General features: G+C 54.1%; 1 long non-coding RNA gene across 1 annotated transcript in view; it reads right to left on the bottom strand.

The window, feature by feature from the left end:
- LOC147701183 (uncharacterized) overlaps positions 1 to 22160 on the bottom strand; it is a 109098-nt gene that overhangs the window by 65261 nt on the left and 21677 nt on the right. The window lies entirely within an intron of this gene.

Here is a 22160-nt window from a genome sequence, read left to right on the forward strand (position 1 = left end):
ACTGGTGAGGCTACTCTTACCAGGACTGGCGGGGCTACTCTTACCAGGACTGGCGAGACTACTCTTACCTGGACTGATGAGGCTACTCTAACAAGGACTGATGAGGCTATTCTTACCGGGACAGGTGGGGCTACTCTTAGCAGGACTGGTGGGGTTACTCCTACCAGGACTGGTGAGGCTACTCTTACCAGGACTGGTGAGAATACTCTTACCAGGACTGCTGGGGCTACTCTAACCAGGACTGCTAAGGGTTACTCCTACCAGGACTAGTGAGGCTACTCTTACCAGGACTGGTGGGGTTACTCCTACCAGGACTGGTGAGGCTACTCTTACCAGGACTGGCGGGGCTACTCTTACCAGGACTGGCGAGACTACTCTTACCTGGACTGGTGAGGCTACTCTAACAAGGACTGATGAGGCTATTCTTACCGGGACTGGTGGGGCTAGTCTAACCAGGACTGGTGGGGTTATTCTAACCAGGACTGGTGAGGATACTCTTACCAGGACTGGTGAGGCTACTCGTACCAGGATTGGTGGGGCTACTCTAACAAGGACTGATGAGTCTAATCTTACCAGGAAAGGTGGGGCTACTCATACAAGGACTGATGGGGTTACTTTTACCAGGACTGGTGAGGCTACTCTTACCAGGACTGGTGAGGCTACTCTTACCAGGACTGTTGGGGCTACTCTTACCAGGACTGGCGGGGCTACTCTTACCAGGACTGGCTGGGCTACTCTTAACATGACTGGGTGGGCTACTCTTGCCAGGACTGGCAGGGTTACTCTTACCAGGACTGGCGGGGCTACTATTACCAGGACTGGTGGGGCTGCTCTTGCAAGGACTGTGGGGCTACTCTTACCAGGACTGGCGAGGCTACTCTGACCTGGACTGGTGAGGCTACTCTTACAAGGACTGGTGGGGCTACTCTTACCAGGATTGGTTGGGCTACTCTAACAAGGACTGATGAGGCTACTCTTACCAGGTCTGGTGGGGTCATTCTTACCAGAACTGATGGCGTTATTCTTACCAGGACTGGTGAGGCTTCTCTTACCAGGTCTGTTTGGGCTACTCTTACCAGGACTAGCTGGGCTACTATTACCAGGACTGGCGGGCTACTCTTACCAGGACTGGTGGGGCTACTCTTACCAGGAATGGTGAGGCTACTCTTACCAGCACTGTTGGGGCAACTCTTACCAGGATTGGTGGGGCTACTCTAACAAGGACTGATGAGGCTACTCTTACCAGGTCTGGTGGGGCTACTCTTAGCAGGACTGGTGGGGTTACTCCTAGCAGGACTAGTGAGGCTACTCTTACCAGGACTGGTGAGGCTACTCTTACCAGGAGTGTTGGGGCTACTCTTACCAGGACTGTTGGGGCTACTCTTACCAGGAATGGCGGGGCTACTCTTACCAGGAATGGCGGGGCTACTCTTACCGCGACTGGCAGGGCTACTATTGCAGGGACTGGTGGGGCTACTCTTATCAGGACTGGCAGGGCTACTCTTACCAGGACTGGCAGGGCTACTCTTACCAGGACTGGCAGGGCTACTCTTACCAGGACTGGCAGGGCTACTTTTACCAGGACTGGCGGGGCTATTCTTACCTGGACTGGCGGGGCTACTCTTACAAGGACTAACGGGGCTACTCTTACCAGGACTGGTTGGGTTACTCTTATCAGGACTGGTGAGACTACTCTTACCAGGACTGGTGATGCTACTCTTACCAGGGCTGGTGAACCTACTCTTAGCAGGGCTGGTGGGGTTACTCTTACCAGGACTGGCAGGGATACTCTCACCAGGACAGGTGGGGCTTCTCTAACCAGGACTGGTGAGGCTACTCTTACCAGGGCTGGTTGGGTTAGTCTTACCAGGACTGGTGAGGCTACTCTTACCAGGATTGGTGAGGCTACTCTTACCAGGAGTGGTGAGGCTATTCTTACCTGGACAGGAGAGGCTACTCTGGTAAAGCTACTCTTACCAGGACTGGTGAGACTTCTCTTACTAGGACTGTTGGGGCTACTTTTACGAGGACTGGCTGGGCTACTCTTACCAGGATTGGTGGGGCTACTCTAACAAGGACTGATGAGGCTACTCTTACATGGACTGGTGGGGCTACTCATTCCAGGACTGATGGGGTTACTTTTACCAGGACTGGTGAGGCTACTCTTACCAGGACTGGTGAGGCTACTCTTACCAGGACTGGTGGGGCTACTCTTACCAGGACTGGTGGGGCTACTCTTGCAAGGACTGGCGGGGCTACTCTTACCAGGAATGGTGAGGGTGCTCTTACCTGGACTGGTGGGGCTAGTCTTACCAGGACTGTTGGGGCTACTCTTACCAGGACTGGTGAGGCTACTCTTCCCAGGACTGTTGGGGCTACTCTTACCAGGATTAGTGGGGCTACTCTAACAAGGACTGATGAGGCTACTCTTACCAGGTCTGGTGGGGCTACTCTTAGCAGGTCTGGTGGGGTTACTCCTACCAGGACTAGTGAGGCTACTCTTACCAGGACTGGTGAGGCTACTCTTACCAGGAGTGTTGGGACTACTCTTACCAGGACTGTTGGAGCTACTCTTACCAGGACTGGCGGGGCTACTCTTACCAGGACTAGCAGGGCTACTCTTACCGCGACTGTCGGGGCTACTCTTGCAAGGACTGGTGGGGATACTCTTATCAGGACTGGCAGGGCTACTCTTACCAGGACTGGCGGGGCTACTCTAACCAGGACTGGCGGGGCTACTCTTACAAGGACTGGTGAGGCTACTCTTACAAGGAGTGGTGAGGCTACTCTTACCAGGATTGGTGGGGCTACTCTAACAAGGACTGATGAGGGTACTCTTACCAGGACTTGTGGGGCTACTCTTACCAGGACTGATGGGGTTACTTTTACCAGGACTGGTGAGGCTACTTTTACCAGGACTGGTGAGTCTACTCTTACCAGTACTGTTGGGGCTACTCTTACCAGGATTTGTGGGTCTACTCTAACAAGGACTGATGAGGCTACTTGTACCAAGACAGGTGGGGCTACTCTTAGCAGGACTGGTGGGGTTACTCCTACCAGGACTGGTGAGGCTACTCTTACCAGGACTGGTGAGAATACTCTTACCAGGACTGCTGGGGCTACTCTAACCAGGACTGCTAAGGGTTACTCCTACCAGGACTAGTGAGGCTACTCTTACCAGGACTGGTGGGGTTACTCCTACCAGGACTGGTGAGGCTACTCTTACCAGGACTGGCGGGGCTACTCTTACCAGGACTTGTGAGTCTACTCTTACAAGGACTGATGAGGCTACTCTCACCCGGACCGGTGGGGCTACTCTTACCAGGACTGATGGGGTTACTTTTACAAGGACTGGTGAGGCTACTCTTACCAGAACTGGTGAGGCTACTCTTACCAGGACTGTTGGGGCTACTCTTACCAGGACTGGCGGGGCTACTCTTACCAGGACTGGCGGGGCTACTCTTACCAGGACTGGGTGGGCTACTCTTACCAGGACTAGCAGGGTTACTCTTACCAGGACTGGCGGGGCGACTCTTACCAGGACTGGTGGGGCTGCTCTTGCAAGTACTGGCGGGGCTACTCTTACCAGGACTGGCGAGACTACTCTTACCTGGACTGGTGAGGCTACTCTAACAAGGACTGATGAGGCTATTCTTACCGGGACTGGTGGGGCTAGTCTAACCAGGACTGGTGGGGTTATTCTAACCAGGACTGGTGAGGATACTCTTACCAGGACTGTTGGGGCTACTCTTACCATGACTGGCTGGGCTATTCTTACCAGGACTGGCGGGGCTACTCTTACCAGGACTGGCAGGGCTACTCTTACCAGGACTGGTGAGGCTACTCTTACCAGGACTGTTGGGGCTACTCTTACCAGGATTAGTGGGGCTACTCTAACAAGGACTGATGAGGCGACTCTTACCAGGTCTGGTGGGGTTACTGTTAGCAGAACTGGTGGGGTTACTCCTACCAGGACTAGTGAGGCTACTCTTACCAGTACTGGTGAGGCTACACCTTCCAGGAGTGTTGGGGCTACTCTTACCAGGACTGTTGGAGCTACTCTTAGCCGGACTGGCGGGGCTACTCTTACCAGGACTAGCAGGGCTACTCTTACCGCAACTGTCAGGGCTACTCTTGCAAGGACTGGTGGGGCTACTCTTATCAGGACTAGCAGGGCTACTCTTACCAGGACTGGCGGGGCTACTCTAGCCAGGACTGGCGGGGCTACTCTTACATGGACTGGTGAGGCTACTCTTATAAGGATTGGTGGGGCTACTCTAACAAAGACTGATGAGGCTACTCTTACCAGGACTGGTGGGGCTACTCTTACCAGGACTGATGGGGTTACTTTTACCAGGACTGGTGAGGCTACTTTTACCAGTACTGGTGAGTCTACTCTTACCAGGACTGTTGGGGCTACTCTTACCAGGATTGGTGGGTCTACTCTAACAAGGACTGATGAGGCTACTCGTACCAAGACAAGTGGGGCTACTCTTAGCAGGACTGGTGGCGTTACTCCTACCAGGACTGGTGAGGCTACTCTTACCAGGACTGTTGGGGCTACTCTAACCAGGACTGATAAGGGTTAGTCCTACCAGGACTGGTGACGCTACTCTTACCAGGACTGGTGGGGTTACTCCTACCAGGACTGGTGAGGCTACTCTTACCAGCACTGGTGAGGCTACTCTTACCTGGACTGGCGGGACTACTCTTACCACGACTGGCGGAGCTACTCTTGCAAGGACTGGTGGGGCTATTCTTGCCAGGACTGGCAGGGCTACTCTTACCAGGACTGGCGGGGCTACTCTAACCAGGACTGGCGGGGCTACTCTTACAAGGACTGGTGAGGCTACTCTTACCAGGACTGGTTGGGTTACTCTTACCAGGGCTGGTGAGGCTACTCTTACCAGGACTGATGAGGCTAATCTTACCAGGACTGGTGAGGCTACGCTGGTGAGGCTACTCTTACAAGGGCCAGAGGGATTACTCTTACCAGGACTGGTGAGTCTACTCTTACAAGGACTGGTGAGTCTACTCTTACCAGCACTGGTTGGGTTACTCTTACGAGGACTGGTGGGGCTACTCTTACCAGGACTGGTGAGGCTACTCTCACCAGGACTGGTGAGGCTACTCTGGTGAGGCTACTCTTACAAGGGCCGGTGGGGTTACTCTTACCAGGACTGGTGAGGCTACTCTTACAAGGACTGGTGAGGCTACTCGTACCAGGATTGGTGGGGCTACTCTAACAAGGACTGATGAGTCTAATCTTACCAGGAAAGGTGGGGCTACTCATACAAGGACTGATGGGGTTACTTTTACCAGGACTGGTGAGGCTACTCTTACCAGGACTGGTGAGGCTACTCTTACCAGGACTGTTGGGGCTACTCTTACCAGGACTGGCGGGGCTACTCTTACCAGGACTGGCTGGGCTACTCTTAACATGACTGGGTGGGCTACTCTTGCCAGGACTGGCAGGGTTACTCTTACCAGGACTGGCGGGGCTACTATTACCAGGACTGGTGGGGCTGCTCTTGCAAGGACTGTGGGGCTACTCTTACCAGGACTGGCGAGGCTACTCTGACCTGGACTGGTGAGGCTACTCTTACAAGGACTGGTGGGGCTACTCTTACCAGGATTGGTGGGGCTACTCTAACAAGGACTGATGAGGCTACTCTTACCAGGTCTGGTGGGGTCATTCTTACCAGGACTGATGGCGTTATTCTTACCAGGACTGGTGAGGCTTCTCTTACCAGGTCTGTTTGGGCTACTCTTACCAGGACTAGCTGGGCTACTATTACCAGGACTGGCGGGCTACTCTTACCAGTACTGGTGGGGCTACTCTTACCAGGAATGGTGAGGCTACTCTTACCAGCACTGTTGGGGCAACTCTTACCAGGATTGGTGGGGCTACTCTAACAAGGACTGATGAGGCTACTCTTACCAGGTCTGGTGGGGCTACTCTTAGCAGGACTGGTGGGGTTACTCTTAGCAGGACTAGTGAGGCTACTCTTACCAGGACTGGTGAGGCTACTCTTACCAGGAGTGTTGGGGCTACTCTTACCAGGACTGTTGGGGCTACTCTTACCAGGACTGGCGGGGCTACTCTTACCAGGAATGGCGGGGCTACTCTTACCGCGACTGGCAGGGCTACTATTGCAGGGACTGGTGGGGCTACTCTTATCAGGACTGGCAGGGCTACTCTTACCAGGACTGGCAGGGCTACTCTTACCAGGACTGGCAGGGCTACTCTTACCAGGACTGGCAGGGCTACTCTTACCAGGACTGGCGGGGCTATTCTTACCTGGACTGGCGGGGCTACTCTTACAAGGACTAACGGGGCTACTCTTACCAGGACTGGTTGGGTTACTCTTATCAGGACTGGTGAGACTACTCTTACCAGGACTGTTGATGCTACTCTTACCAGGGCTGGTGAACCTACTCTTAGCAGGGCTGGTGGGGTTACTCTTACCAGGACTGGCAGGGATACTCTCACCAGGACAGGTGGGGCTTCTCTAACCAGGACTGGTGAGGCTACTCTTACCAGGGCTGGTTGGGTTAGTCTTACCAGGACTGGTGAGGCTACTCTTACCAGGATTGGTGAGGCTACTCTTACCAGGAGTGGTGAGGCTATTCTTACCTGGACAGGAGAGGCTACTCTGGTAAAGCTACTCTTACCAGGACTGGTGAGACTTCTCTTACTAGGACTGTTGGGGCTACTTTTACAAGGACTGGCTGGGCTACTCTTACCAGGATTGGTGGGGCTACTCTAACAAGGACTGATGAGGCTACTCTTACATGGACTGGTGGGGCTACTCATTCCAGGACTGATGGGGTTACTTTTACCAGGACTGGTGAGGCTACTCTTACCAGGACTGGTGAGGCTACTCTTACCAGGACTGGTGGGGCTACTCTTACCAGGACTGGTGGGGCTACTCTTGCAAGGACTGGCGGGGCTACTCTTACCAGGAATGGTGAGGGTGCTCTTACCTGGACTGGTGGGGCTAGTCTTACCAGGACTGGTGGGGCTACTCTTACCAGGACTGGTGAGGCTTCTCTTACCAGGAATGTTGGGGCTAGTCTTACCAGGACAGGAGGGGCTACTCTTACCAGGACTGGCGAGGGTACTCTTACCAGGACTGGCGGGGCTACTCTTACCCGGACTGGTGAGGCTACTCTTACCAGGACTGTTGGGGCTACTCTTACCAGGATTGGTGGGGCTACTCTAACAAGGATTGATGAGGCTACTCTTAGCAGAACTGGTGGGGTTACTCTTAGCAGGACTGGTGGGGTTACTCTTAGCAGGACTGGTGATGGCTACTCTTACCAGGACTGGTGAGGCTACTCTTACCAGGAGTGTTGGGGCTACTCTTACCAGGACTGTTGGAGCTACTCTTACCAGGACTGGCGGGGCTACTCCTACCACGACTGGCGGGGCTACTCTTACCAGGACTGGCGGGGCTACTCTTACCAGGACTGGCGGGGCTACTCTTTCCAGGACTGGCGGGGCTACTCTTGCAAGGACTGGTGGGGCTACTCTTACCAGGACTGGCAGGGCTACTCTAACCAGGACTGGCGGGGCTAATCTTACAAGGACTGGTGAGGCTACTCTTACCAGGACCAGTTGGGTTACTCTTACCAGGACTGGTGAGGCTACGCTTACCAGGACTAGTGAGGCTACTCTTACCAGGACTGGTGAGGCTACTCTTACCAGGACTGGTGAGGCTACTCTGGTGAGGCTACTCTTACAAGGACCGGTGGGGTTACTCTTACCAGGACTGGTGAGTCTACTCTTACAAGGACTGGTGAGGCTACTCTTACCAGGATTGGTGGAGCTACTCTAACAAGGACTGATGGGGTTACTTTTACCAGGACTGGTGAGGATACTTTACCAGGACTGGTGAGGCTACTCTTACCAGGAGTGTTGGGGCTACTCTTACCAGGACTGTTGGAGCTACTCTTACCAGGACTGGCGGGGCTACTCTTACCACGACTGGCGGGGCTACTCTTACGAGGACTGGCGGGGCTACTCTTACCAGGATTGGCGGGGCTACTCTTACCCTGACTGGCGGAGCTACTCTTGCAAGGACTGGTGGGGCTACTCTTACCAGGACTGGCAGGGCTACTCTAACCAGGACTGGCGGGGCTAATCTTACAAGGACTGGTGAGGCTACTCTTACCAGGACCGGTTGGTTTACTCTTACCAGGACTGGTGAGTCTACTCTTACAAGGACTGGTGAGGCTACTCTTACCAGGATTGGTGGAGCTACTCTAACAAGGACTGATGGGGTTACTTTTACCAGGACTGGTGAGGATACTCTTACCAGGACTGGTGAGGCTACTCTTACCAGGACTGTTGGGGTTACTCTTGCCAGGACTGGCGGGGCTACTCTTACTAGGACTGGCAGGGCTACTCTTACCAGGACTGGGTGGGCTACTTTTGCCAGGACTGGCAGGGTTACTCTTACCAGGACTGGCAGGGCTACTCTTACCAGGACTGGTGGGGCTGCTCTTGCAAGAACTGGCGGGGCTACTCTTACCAGGACTGGCGAGGCTACTCTTACCTGGACTGGTGAGGCTACTCTTACAAGGACTGGTGAGGCTACTCTTACTAGGATTGGTTGGGCTACTCTAACAAGGACTGATGAGGCTACTCTTACCAGGTCTGGTGGGGCTAGTCTAACCAGGACTGGTGGGGTTATTCTTACCAGGACTGGTGAGGCTACTCTTACCAGGACTGTTGGGGCTACTCTTACCAGGACTGGCTGGGCTACTCTTACCAGGACTGGCGGGGCTACTCTTACCATGACTGGCGGGGCTACTCTTACCAGGACTGGTGAGGCTACTCTTCCCAGGACTGTTGGGGCTACTCTTACCAGGATTAGTGGGGCTACTCTAACAAGGACTGATGAGGCTACTCTTACCAGGTCTGGTGGGGCTACTCTTAGCAGGTCTGGTGGGGTTACTCCTACCAGGACTAGTGAGGCTACTCTTACCAGGACTGGTGAGGCTACTCTTACCAGGAGTGTTGGGACTACTCTTACCAGGACTGTTGGAGCTACTCTTACCAGGACTGGCGGGGCTACTCTTACCAGGACTAGCAGGGCTACTCTTACCGCGACTGTCGGGGCTACTCTTGCAAGGACTGGTGGGGATACTCTTATCAGGACTGGCAGGGCTACTCTTACCAGGACTGGCGGGGCTACTCTAACCAGGACTGGCAGGGCTACTCTTACAAGGACTGGTGAGGCTACTCTTACAAGGAGTGGTGAGGCTACTCTTACCAGGATTTGTGGGTCTACTCTAACAAGGACTGATGAGGCTACTCTTACCAGGACTTGTGGGGCTACTCTTACCAGGACTGGTGGGGTTACTCCTACCAGGACTGGTAAGGCTACTCTTACCAGGACTGGTGAGAATACTCCTACCAGGACTGCTGGGGCTACTCTAACCAGGACTGATAAGGGTTACTCCTACCAGGACTGGTGAGGCTACTCTTACCAGCACTGGTGGGGTTACTCCTACCAGGACTGGTGAGGCTACTCTTACCAGGACTGGCGGGGCTACTCTTACCAGGACTTGTGAGTCTACTCTTACTAGGAATGATGAGGCTACTCTCACCCGGACCGGTGGGGCTACTCTTACCAGGACTGATGGGGTTACTTTTACAAGGACTGGTGAGGCTACTCTAAGCAGGACTGGTGAGGCTACTCTTATCAGGACTGTTGGGTCTACTCTTACCAGGACTGGCGGGGCTATTCTTACCAGGACTGGCGGGGCTACTCTTACCAGGACTGGGTGGGCTACTCTTACCAGGACTAGCAGGGTTACTCTTACCAGGACTGGCGGGCGACTCTTACCAGGACTGGTGGGGCTGCTCTTGCAAGTACTGGCGGGGCTACTCTTACCAGGACTGGCGAGACTACTCTTACCTGGACTGGTGAGGCTACTCTAACAAGGACTGATGAGGCTATTCTTACCGGGACTGGTGGGGCTAGTCTAACCAGGACTGGTGGGGTTATTCTAACCAGGACTGGTGAGGATACTCTTACCAGGACTGTTGGGGCTACTCTTACCATGACTGGCTGGGCTATTCTTACCAGGACTGGTGGGGCTACTCTTACCAGGACTGGCAGGGCTACTCTTACCAGGACTGGTGAGGCTACTCTTACCAGGACTGTTGGGGCTACTCTTACCAGGATTAGTGGGGCTACTCTAACAAGGACTGATGAGGCGACTCTTACCAGGTCTGATGGGGTTACTGTTAGCAGGACTGGTGGGGTTACTCCTACCAGGACTAGTGAGGCTACTCTTACCAGTACTGGTGAGGCTACTCCTACCAGGAGTGTTGGGGCTACTCTTACCAGGACTGTTGGAGCTACTCTTACCCGGACTGGCGGGGCTACTCTTACCAGGACTAGCAGGGCTACTCTTACCGCGACTGTCAGGGCTACTCTTGCAAGGACTGGTGGGGCTACTCTTATCAGGACTGGCAGGGCTACTCTTACCAGGACTGGCGGGGCTACTCTAACCAGGACTGGCGGGGCTACTCTTACATGGACTGGTGAGGCTACTCTTATCAGGATTGGTGGGGCTACTCTAACAAAGACTGATGAGGCTACTCTTACCAGGACTGGTGGGGCTACTCTTACCAGGACTGATGGGGTTACTTTTACCAGGACTGGTGAGGCTACTTTTACCAGGACTGGTGAGTCTACTCTTACCAGGACTGTTGGGGCTACTCTTACCAGGATTGGTGGGTCTACTCTAACAAGGACTGATGAGGCTACTCGTACCAAGACAGGTGGGGCTACTCTTAGCAGCACTGGTGGGGTTACTCCTACCAGGACTGGTGAGGCTACTCTTACCAGGACTGGTGAGGCTACTCTTACCAGGACTGTTGGGGCTACTCTAACCAGGACTGATGAGGGTTACTCCTACCAGGACTGGGGAGGCTACTCTTACCAGGACTGGTGGAGTTACTCCTACTAGGACTGGTGAGGCTACTCTTACCAGCACTGGTGAGGCTACTCTTACCAGGACTGGCGGGGCTACTCTTACCACGACTGGCGGAGCTACTCTTGCAAGGACTTCTGGGGCTACTCTTGCCAGGACTGGCAGGGATACTCTTACCAGGACTGGCGGGGCTACTCTAACCAGGACTGGCGGGGCTACTCTTACAAGGACTGGTGAGGCTACTCTTACCAGGACTGGTTGGGTTACTCTTACCAGGGCTGGTGAGGCTACTCTTACCAGGACTGGTGAGGCTAATCTTACCAGGACTGGTGAGGCTACGCTGGTGAGGCTACTCTTACAAGGGCCAGAGGGATTACTCTTACCAGGACTGGTGAGTCTACTCTTACAAGGACTGGTGAGTCTACTCTTACCAGCACTGGTTGGGTTACTCTTACCAGGACTGGTGGGGCTACTCTTACCAGGACTGGTGAGGCTACTCTCACCAGGACTGGTGAGGCTACTCTGGTGAGGCTACTCTTACAAGGGCCGGTGGGGTTACTCTTACCAGGACTGGTGAGGCTACTCTTACAAGGACTGGTGAGGCTTCTCGTACCAGGATTGGTGGGGCTACTCTAACAAGGACTGATGAGTCTAATCTTACCAGGAAAGGTGGGGCTACTCATACAAGGACTGATGGGGTTACTTTTACCAGGACTGGTGAGGCTACTCTTACCAGGACTGGTGAGGCTACTCTTACCAGGACTGTTGGGGCTACTCTTACCAGGACTGGTGGGGCTACTCTTACCAGGACTGGCTGGGCTACTCTTAACATGACTGGGTGGGCTACTCTTGCCAGGACTGGCAGGGTTACTCTTACCAGGACTGGCGGGGCTACTCTTACCAGGACTGGTGGGGCTGCTCTTGCAAGGACTGCGGGGCTACTCTTACCAGGACTGGCGAGGCTACTCTGACCTGGACTGGTGAGGCTACTCTTACAAGGACTGGTGGGGCTACTCTTACCAGGATTGGTGGGGCTACTCTAACAAGGACTGATGAGGCTACTCTTACCAGGTCTGGTGGGGTCATTCTTACCAGGACTGATGGCGTTATTCTTACCAGGACTGGTGAGGCTTCTCTTACCAGGTCTGTTTGGGCTACTCTTACCAGGACTAGCTGGGCTACTATTACTAGGACTGGCTGGCTACTCTTACCAGGACTGGCGGGGCTACTCTTACCAGGAATGGTGAGGCTACTCTTACCAGGACTGTTGGGGCAACTCTTACCAGGATTGGTGGGGCTACTCTAACAAGGACTGATGAGGCTACTCTTACCAGGTCTGGTGGGGCTACTCTTAGCAGGACTGGTGGGGTTACTCCTACCAGGACTAGTGAGGCTACTCTTACCAGGACTGGTGAGGCTACTCTTACCAGGAGTGTTGGGGCTACTCTTACCCGGACTGTTGGAGCTACTCTTACCAGGACTGGCGGGGCTACTCTTACCATGAATGGCGGGGCTACTCTTACCACGACTGGCAGGGCTACTATTGCAGGGACTGGTGGGGCTACTCTTATCAGGACTTGCAGGGCTACTCTTACCAGGACTGGCAGGGCTACTCTTACCAGGACTGGCAGGGCTACTCTTACCAGGACTGGCGGGGCTATTCTTACCTGGACTGGCGGGGCTACTCTTACAAGGACTAACGGGGCTACTCTTACCAGGACTGGTTGGGTTACTCTTATCAGGACTGGTGAGACTACTCTTACCAGGACTGGTGATGCTACTCTTACCAGGGCTGGTGAGCCTACTCTTAGCAGGGCTGGTGGGGTTACTCTTACCAGGACTGGCAGGGATACTCTCACCAGGACAGGTGGGGCTTCTCTAACCAAGACTGGTGAGGCTACTCTTACCAGGGCTGGTTGGGTTAGTCTTACCAGGACTGTTGAGGCTACTCTTACCAGGATTGGTGAGGCTACTCTTACCAGGACTGGTGAGGCTATTCTTACCTGGACAGGAGAGGCTACACTGGTAAAGCTACTCTTACCAGGACTGGTGAGACTTCTCTTACTAGGACTGTTGGGGCTACTTTTACGAGGACTGGCTGGGCTCCTCTTACCAGGATTGGTGGGGCTACTCTAACAAGGACTGATGAGGCTACTCTTACATGAACTGGTGGGGCTACTCATTCCAGGACTAATGGGGTTACTTTTACCAGGACTGGTGAGGCTACTCTTACCAGTACTGGTGAGGCTACTCTTACCAGTACTGGTGGGGCTACTCTTACCAGGACTGGTGGGGCTACTCTTGCAAGGACTGGTGAGGCTACTCTTACCAGGAATGGTGAGGGTACTCTTACCTGGACTGGTGGGGCTAGTCTTACCAGGACTTTTGGGGCTACTCTTACCAGGACTGGTGAGGCTTCTCTTACCAGGACTGTTGGGGCTAGTCTTACCAGGACAGGAGGGGCTACTCTTACCAGGACTGGCGAGGGTACTCTTACCAGGACTGGCGGGGCTACTCCTACCCGGACTGGTGAGGCTACTCTTACCAGGACTGTTGGGGCTACTCTTACCAGGATTGGTGGGGCTACTCTAACAAGGACTGATGAGGCTACTCTTAGCAGGACTGGTGGGGTTACTCTTAGCAGGACTGGTGGGGTTACTCCCACCAGGACTGGTGATGGCTACTCTTACCAGGACTGGTGAGGCTACTCTTACCAGGAGTGTTGGGGCTACTCTTACCAGGACTGTTGGAGCTACTCTTACCAGGACTGGCGGGGCTACTCTTACCACGACTGGCGGGGCTACTCTTACCAGGACTGGCGGGGCTACTCTTACCAGGACTGGCGGGGCTACTCTTACCCTGACTGGCGGAGCTACTCTTGCAAGGACTGGTGGGGCTACTCTTACCAGGACTGGCAGGGCTACTCTAACCAGGACTGGCGGGGCTAATCTTACAAGGACTGGTGAGGCTACTCTTACCAGGACCAGTTGGGTTACTCTTACCAGGACTGGTGAGGCTACGCTTACCAGGACTAGTGAGGCTACTCTTACCAGTACTAGTGAGGCTACTCTTACCAGGACTGGTGAGGCTACTCTGGTGAGGCTACTCTTACAAGGACCGGTGGGGTTACTCTTACCAGGACTGGTGAGTCTACTCTTACAAGGACTGGTGAGGCTACTCTTACCAGGATTGGTGGAGCTACTCTAACAAGGACTGATGGGGTTACTTTTACCAGGACTGGTGAGGATACTCTTACCAGGACTGGTGAGGCTACTCTTACCAGGACTGTTGGGGTTACTCTTGCCAGGACTGGCAGGGTTAAGCTTACCAGTACTGGCGGGGCTACTCTTACCAGGACTGGGTGGGCTACTTTTGCCAGGACTGGCAGGGTTACTCTTACCAGGACTGGCGGGGCTACTCTTACCAGGACCGGTGGGGCTGCTCTTGCAAGAACTGGCGGGGCTACTCCTACCAGGACTGGCGAGGCTACTCTTACCTGGACTGGTGAGGCTACTCTTACAAGGACTGGTGAGGCTACTCTTACCAGGATTGGTTGGGCTACTCTAACAAGGACTGATGAGGCTACTCTTACCAGGACTGGTGGGGCTAGTCTAACCAGGACTGGCGGGGTTATTCTTACCAGGACTGGTGAGGCTACTCTTACCAGGACTGTTGGGGCTACTCTTACCAGGACTGGCTGGGCTACTCTTACCAGGACTGGCGGGGCTACTCTTACCATGACTGGCGGGGCTACTCTTACCAGGACTGGTGAGGCTACTCTTCCCAGGACTGTTGGGGCTACTCTTACCAGGATTAGTGGGGCTACTCTAACAAGGACTGATGAGGCTACTCTTACCAGGTCTGGTGGGGCTACTCACAGCAGGTCTGGTGGGGTTACTCTTACCAGGACTAGTGAGGCTACTCTTACCAGGACTGGTGAGGCTACTCTTACCAGGAGTGTTGGGACTACTCTTACCAGGACTGTTGGAGCTACTCTTACCAGGACTGGCGGGGCTACTCTTACCAGGACTAGCAGGGCTACTCTTACCGCAACTGTCGGGGCTACTCTTGCAAGGACTGGTGGGGATACTCTTATCAGGACTGGCAGGGCTACTCTTACCAGGACTGGCGGGGCTACTCTAACCAGGACTGAAGGGGCTACTCTTACAAGGACTGGTGAGGCTACTCTTACAAGGAGTGGTGAGGCTACTCTTACCAGGATTGGTGGGGCTACTCTAACAAAGACTGATGAGGCTACTCTTACCAGGACATGTGGGGCTACTCTTACCAGGACTGATGGGGTTACTTTTTCCAGGAGTGGTGAGGCTACTTTTACCAGGACTGGTGAGTCTACTCTTACCAGGACTGTTGGGGCTACTCTTACCAGGATTTGTGGGTCTACTCTAACAAGGACTGATGAGGCTACTTGTACCAAGACAGGTGGTGCTACTCTTAGCAGGACTGGTGGGGTTACTCCTACCAGGACTGGTGAGGCTACTCTTACCAGGACTGGTGAGAATACTCTTACCAGGACTGCTGGGGCTACTCTAACCAGGACTGATGAGGGTTACTCCTACCAGGACTGGTGAGGCTACTCTTACCAGGACTGGAGGGGTTACTCCTACCAGGACTGGTGAGGCTACTCTTACCAGGACTGGCGGGGCTACTCTTACCAGGACTGATGGGGTTACTTTTACAAGGACTGGTGAGGCTACTCTTACCAGGACTGATGAGGCTACTCTCACCCGGACCGGTGGGGCTACTCTTACCAGGACTGATGGGGTTACTTTTACAAGGACTGGTGAGGCTACTCTTACCAGGACTGGTGAGGCTACTCTTACCAGGACTGTTGGGGCTACTCTTACCAGGACTGGTGGGGCTTCTCTTACCATGACTGGCTGGGCTATTCTTACCAGGACTGGCGGGGCTACTCTTACCGGTACTGGCAGGGCTACTCTTACCAGGACTGGTGAGGCTACTCTTACCAGGACTGTTGGGGCTACTCTTACCAGGATTAGTGGGGCTACTCTAACAAGGACTGATGAGGCGACTCTTACCAGGTCTGGTGCGGTTACTGTTAGCAGGACTGGTGGGGTTACTCCTACCAGGACTAGTGAGGCTACTCTTACCAGTACTGGTGAGGCTACTCCTACCAGAAGTGTTGGGGCTACTCTTACCAGGACTGTTGGAGCTACTCTTACCCGGACTGGCGGGGCTACTCTTACCAGGACTAGCAGGGCTACTCTTACCGCGACTGTCGGGGCTACTCTTGCAAGGACTGGTGGGGCTACTCTTATCAGGACTGGCAGGGCTACTCTTACCAGGACTGGCGGGGCTACTCTAACCAGGACTGGCGGGGCTACTCTTACATGGACTGGTGAGGCTACTCTTATCAGGATTGGTGGGGCTACTCTAACAAAGACTGATGAGGCTACTCTTACCAGGACTGGTGGGGCTACTCTTACCAGGACTGATGGGGTTACTTTTACCAGGACAGGTGAGGCTACTTTTACCAGGACTGGTGAGTCTACTCTTACCAGGACTGTTGGGGCTACTCTTACCAGGATTGGTGGGTCTACTCTAACAAGGACTGATGAGGCTACTCGTACCAAGACAGGTGGAGCTACTCTTAGCAGGACTGGTGGGGTTACTCCTACCAGGACTGGTGAGGCTACTCTTACCAGGACTGGTGAGGCTACTCTTACCAGAACTGTTGGGGCTACTCTAACCAGGACTGATGAGGGTTACTCCTACCAGGACTGGTGAGGCTACTCTTACCAGGACTGGTGGGGTTACTCCTACCAGGACTGGTGAGGCTACTCTTACCAGCACTGGTGAGGCTACTCTTACCAGGACTGGCGGGGCTACTCTTACCACGACTGGCGGAGCTACTCTTGCAAGGACTGGTGGGACTACTCTTGCCAGGACTGGCAGGGCTACTCTTAGCAGGACTGGCAGGGCTACTCTAACCAGGACTGGCGGGGCTACTCTTACAAGGACTGGTGAGGCTACTCTTACCAGGACTGGTTGGGTTACTCTTACCAGGGCTGGTGAGGCTACTCTTACCAGGACTGGTGAGGCTAATCTTACCAGGACTGGTGAGGCTACTCTGGTGAGGCTACTCTTACAAGGGCCGGAGGGGTTACTCTTACTAGGACTGGTGAGTCTACTCTTACAAGGACTGGTGAGTCTACTCTTACCAGCACTGGTTGGGTTACTCTTACCAGGACTGGTGGGGCTACTCTTACCAGGACTGGTGAGGCTACTCTCACCAGGACTGGTGAGGCTACTCTGGTGAGGCTACTCTTACAAGGGCCGGTGGGGTTACTCTTACCAGGACTGGTGAGGCTACTCCTACAGGGACTGGTGAGGCTACTCGAACCAGGATTGGTGGGGCTACTCTAACAAGGACTGATGACTCTAATCTTACCAGGAAAGGTGGGGCTACTCATACAAGGACTGATGGGGTTACTTTTACCAGGACTGGTGAGGCTACTCTTACCAGGACTGGTGAGGCTACTCTTACCAGGACTTTTGGGGCTACTCTTACCAGCACTGGTGGGGCTACTCTTACCAGGACTGGCTGGGCTACTCTTAACACGACTGGGTGAGCTACTCTTGCCAGGACTGGCAGGGTTACTCTTACCAGGACTGGCGGGGCTACTCTTACCAGGACTGGTGGGGCTGCTCTTGCAAGGACTGCGGGGCTACTCTTACCAGGACTGGCGAGGCTACTCTGACCTGGACTGGTGAGGCTACTCTTACAAGGACTGGTGGGGCTACTCTTACCAGGATTGGTGGGGCTACTCTAACAAGGACTGATGAGGCTACTCTTACCAGGTCTGGTGGGGTCATTCTTACCAGGACTGATGGCGTTATTCTTACCAGGACTGGTGAGGCTTCTCTTACCAGGTCTGTTTGGGCTACTCTTACCAGGACTAGCTGGGCTACTATTACCAGGACTGGCGGGCTACTCTTACCAGGACTGGCGGGGCTACTCTTACCAGGAATGGTGAGGCTACTCTTACCAGGACTGTTGGGGCAACTCTTACCAGGATTGGTGGGGCTACTCTAACAAGGACTGATGAGGCTACGCTTACCAGGTCTGGTGGGGCTACTCTTAGCAGGACTGGTGGGGTTACTCCTACCAGGACTAGTGAGGCTACTCTTACTAGGACTGGTGAGGCTACTCTTACCAGGAGTGTTGGGGCTACTCTTACCAGGACTGTTGGAGCTACTCTTACCAGGACTGGCGGGGCTACTCTTACCAGGAATGGCAGGGCTACTCTTACCGCGACTGGCAGGGCTACTATTGCAGGGACTGGTGGGGCTACTCTTATCAGGACTGGCAGGGCTACTCTTACCAGGACTGGCGGGGCTACTCTGACCAGGACTGGCGGGGCTACTCTTACAAGGACTGGTGAGACTACTCTTACAAGGAGTGGTGAGGCTCCTCTTACCAGGATTGGTGGGCCTACTCTAACAAGGACTGATGAGGCTACTCTTACCAGGACTTGTGGGGCTACTCTTACCAGGACTGATGGGGTTACTTTTACCAGGACTGGTGAGGCTACTCTTACCAGGACTGGTGAGTCTACTCTTACCAGGACTGTTGGGGCTACTCTTACCAGGATTGGTGGGTCTACTCTAACAAGGACTGATGAGGCTACTCGTACCAAGATAGGTGGGGCTACTCTTAGCAGGAATGGTGGGGTTACTCCTACCAGGACTGGTGAGGCTACTCTTACCAGGACTGTTGGGCCTACTATAACCAGGACTGATGAGGGTTACTACTACCAGGAGTGGTGAGGCTACTCTTACCAGGACTGGTGGGGTTACTCCTACCAGGACTGGTGAGGCTACTCTTACCTGGACTGGTGAGGCTACTCTTACCTGGACTGGTGAGGCTACTCTTACAAGGACTGGTGAGGCTACTCTTACCTGGATTGGTGGGGCTACTCTAACAAGGACTGATGAGGCTACTCTTACCGGGACTGGTGGGGCTAGTCTAACCAGGACTGGTGGGGTTATTCTTACCAGGACTGGTGAGGATACTCTTTCCAGGACTGTTGGGGCTACTCTTACCATGACTGGCTGGGCTACTCTTACCAGGACTGGCGGGGCTACTCTTACCAGAACTGGCAGGGCTACTCTTACCAGGAATGGTGAGGCTACTCTTACCAGGACTGTTGGGGCTACTCTTACCAGGATTGGTGGAGCTACTCTAACAAGGACTGATGTGGCGACTCTTACCAGGTCTGGTGGGGCTACTCTTAGCAGGACTGGTGGGGTTACTCCTACCAGGACTAGTGAGGCTACTCTTACCAGTACTGGTGAGGCTACTCTTACCAGGAGTGTTGAAGCTACTCTTACCAGGACTGTTGGAGCTACTCTTACCCGGACTGGCGGGGCTACTCTTACCAGGACTAGCAGGGCTACTCTTACTGCGACTGTCGGGGCTACTCTTGCAAGGACTGGCAGGGCTACTCTTACCAGGACTGCCGGGGCTACTCTAACCAGGACTGGCGGGGCTACTCTTACATGGACTGGTGAGGCTACTCTTATCAGGATTGGTGGGGCTACTCTAACAAAGACTGATGAGGCTACTCTTACCAGGTGGGGCTACTCTTACCAGGACTGATGGGGTTACTTTTACCAGGACTGGTGAGGCTACTTTAACAAGGACTGATGAGGCTACTCGTACCAAGACAGGTGGGGCTACTCTTAGGAGGACTGGTGGGGTTACTCCTACCAGGACTGGTGAGGCTACTCTTACCAGGACTGGTGAGGCTACTCTTACCAGGACTGTTGGGGCTACTCTAACCAGGACTGATGAGGGTTACTCCTACCAGGACTGGTGAGGCTACTCTTACCAGGACTGGTGGGGTTACTCCTACCAGGACTGGTGAGGCTACTCTTACTAGGACTTGTGAGGCTACTCTTACCAGGACTTGCGGTACTACTCTTACCACGACTGGCGGAGCTACTCTTTAAGGACTGGTGGGGCTACTCTTGCCAGGACTGGCGGGGCTACTCTTACAAGGACTGGTGAGGCTACTCTTACCAGGACTGGTTGGGTTACTCTTACCAGGACTGGTGAGGCTACTATTACCAGGACTGGTCTGGCTAATCTTACTAGGACTGGTGAGGCTACTCTGGTGAGGCTACTCTTACAAGGGCCGGAGGGGTTACTCTTACCAGGACTGGTGAGACTACTCTTACAAGGACTGGTGAGTCTACTCTTACCAGCACTGGTTGGGTTATTCTTATCAGGACTGGTGGGGCTACTCTTACCAGGACTGGTGAGGCTACTCTCACCAGGACTGGTGAGGCTACTCTGTTGAGGCTACTCTTACAAGGGCCGGTGGGGTTACTCCTACCAGGACTGGTGAGGATACTCTTTCCATTACTGTTGGGGCTACTCTTACCATGACTGGCTGGGCTACTCTTACCAGGACTGGCGGGGCTACTCTTACCAGAACTGGCAGGGCTACTCTTACCAGGACTGGTGAGGCTACTCTTACCAGGACTGTTGGGGCTACTCTTACCAGGATTGGTGGGGCTACTCTAACAAGGACTGATGTGGCGACTCTTACCAGGTCTGGTGGGGCTACTCTTAGCAGGACTGGTGGGGTTACTCCTACCAGGACTAGTGAGGCTACTCTTACCAGTACTGGTGAGGCTACTCTTACCAGGAGTGTTGAAGCTACTCTTACCAGGACTGTTGGAGCTACTCTTACCCGGACTGGCGGGGCTACTCTTACCAGGACTAGCAGGGCTACTCTTACTGCGACTGTCGGGGCTACTCTTGCAAGGACTGGCAGGGCTACTCTTACCAGGACTGCCGGGGCTACTCTAACCAGGACTGGCGGGGCTACTCTTACATGAACTGGTGAGGCTACTCTTATCAGGATTGGTGGGGCTACTCTAACAAAGACTGATGAGGCTACTCTTACCAGGTGGGGCTACTCTTACCAGGACTGATGGGGTTACTTTTACCAGGACTGGTGAGGCTACTTTAACAAGGACTGATGAGGCTACTCGTACCAAGACAGGTGGGGCTACTCTTAGGAGGACTGGTGGGGTTACTCCTACCAGGACTGGTGAGGCTACTCTTACCAGGACTGGTGAGGCTACTCTTACCAGGACTGTTGGGGCTACTCTAACCAGGACTGATGAGGGTTACTCCTACCAGGACTGGTGAGGCTACTCTTACCAGGACTGGTGGGGTTACTCCTACCAGGACTGGTGAGGCTACTCTTACTAGGACTTGTGAGGCTACTCTTACCAGGACTTGCGGTACTACTCTTACCACGACTGGCGGAGCTACTCTTTAAGGACTGGTGGGGCTACTCTTGCCAGGACTGGCGGGGCTACTCTTACAAGGACTGGTGAGGCTACTCTTACCAGGACTGGTTGGGTTACTCTTACCAGGACTGGTGAGGCTACTATTACCAGGACTGGTCTGGCTAATCTTACTAGGACTGGTGAGGCTACTCTGGTGAGGCTACTCTTACAAGGGCCGGAGGGGTTACTCTTACCAGGACTGGTGAGACTACTCTTACAAGGACTGGTGAGTCTACTCTTACCAGCACTGGTTGGGTTATTCTTATCAGGACTGGTGGGGCTACTCTTACCAGGACTGGTTAGGCTACTCTCACCAGGACTGGTGAGGCTACTCTGTTGAGGCTACTCTTACAAGGGCCGGTGGGGTTACTCCTACCAGGACTGGTGACGCTACTCTTACCAGGACTGGTGAGGCTGCTCTTACCAGGATTGGTGGGGCTAACTCTAACAAGGACTGATGAGTCTAATCTTACCAGGACTGATGGGGTTACTTTTACCAGGACTGGTGAGGCTACTCTTACCAGGTTTGGTGAGGCTACTCTTACCAGGACTGTTGGGGCTACTCTTACCAGGACTGGCGGGGCTACTCTTACCAGGACTGGCGGGGCTACTCTTAACATGACTGGGTGGGCTTCTCTTGCCAGGACTGGCAGGGTTACTCTTGCCAGGACTGGCGGGGCTACTCTTACCAGGACTGGTGGGGCTGCTCTTGCAAGGACTGGCGGGGCTACTCTTACCAGGACTGGCGAGGCTACTCTGACCTGGACTGGTGAGGCTACTCTTACAAGGACTGGTGGGGCTACTCTTACCAGGATTGGTGGGGCTACTCTAACAAGGACTGATGAGGCTACTCTTACCAG

This window comes from Lissotriton vulgaris, chromosome 7 (assembly GCF_964263255.1).
Source record: "Lissotriton vulgaris chromosome 7, aLisVul1.2, whole genome shotgun sequence".
NCBI lineage: Eukaryota > Metazoa > Chordata > Amphibia > Caudata > Salamandridae > Lissotriton > Lissotriton vulgaris.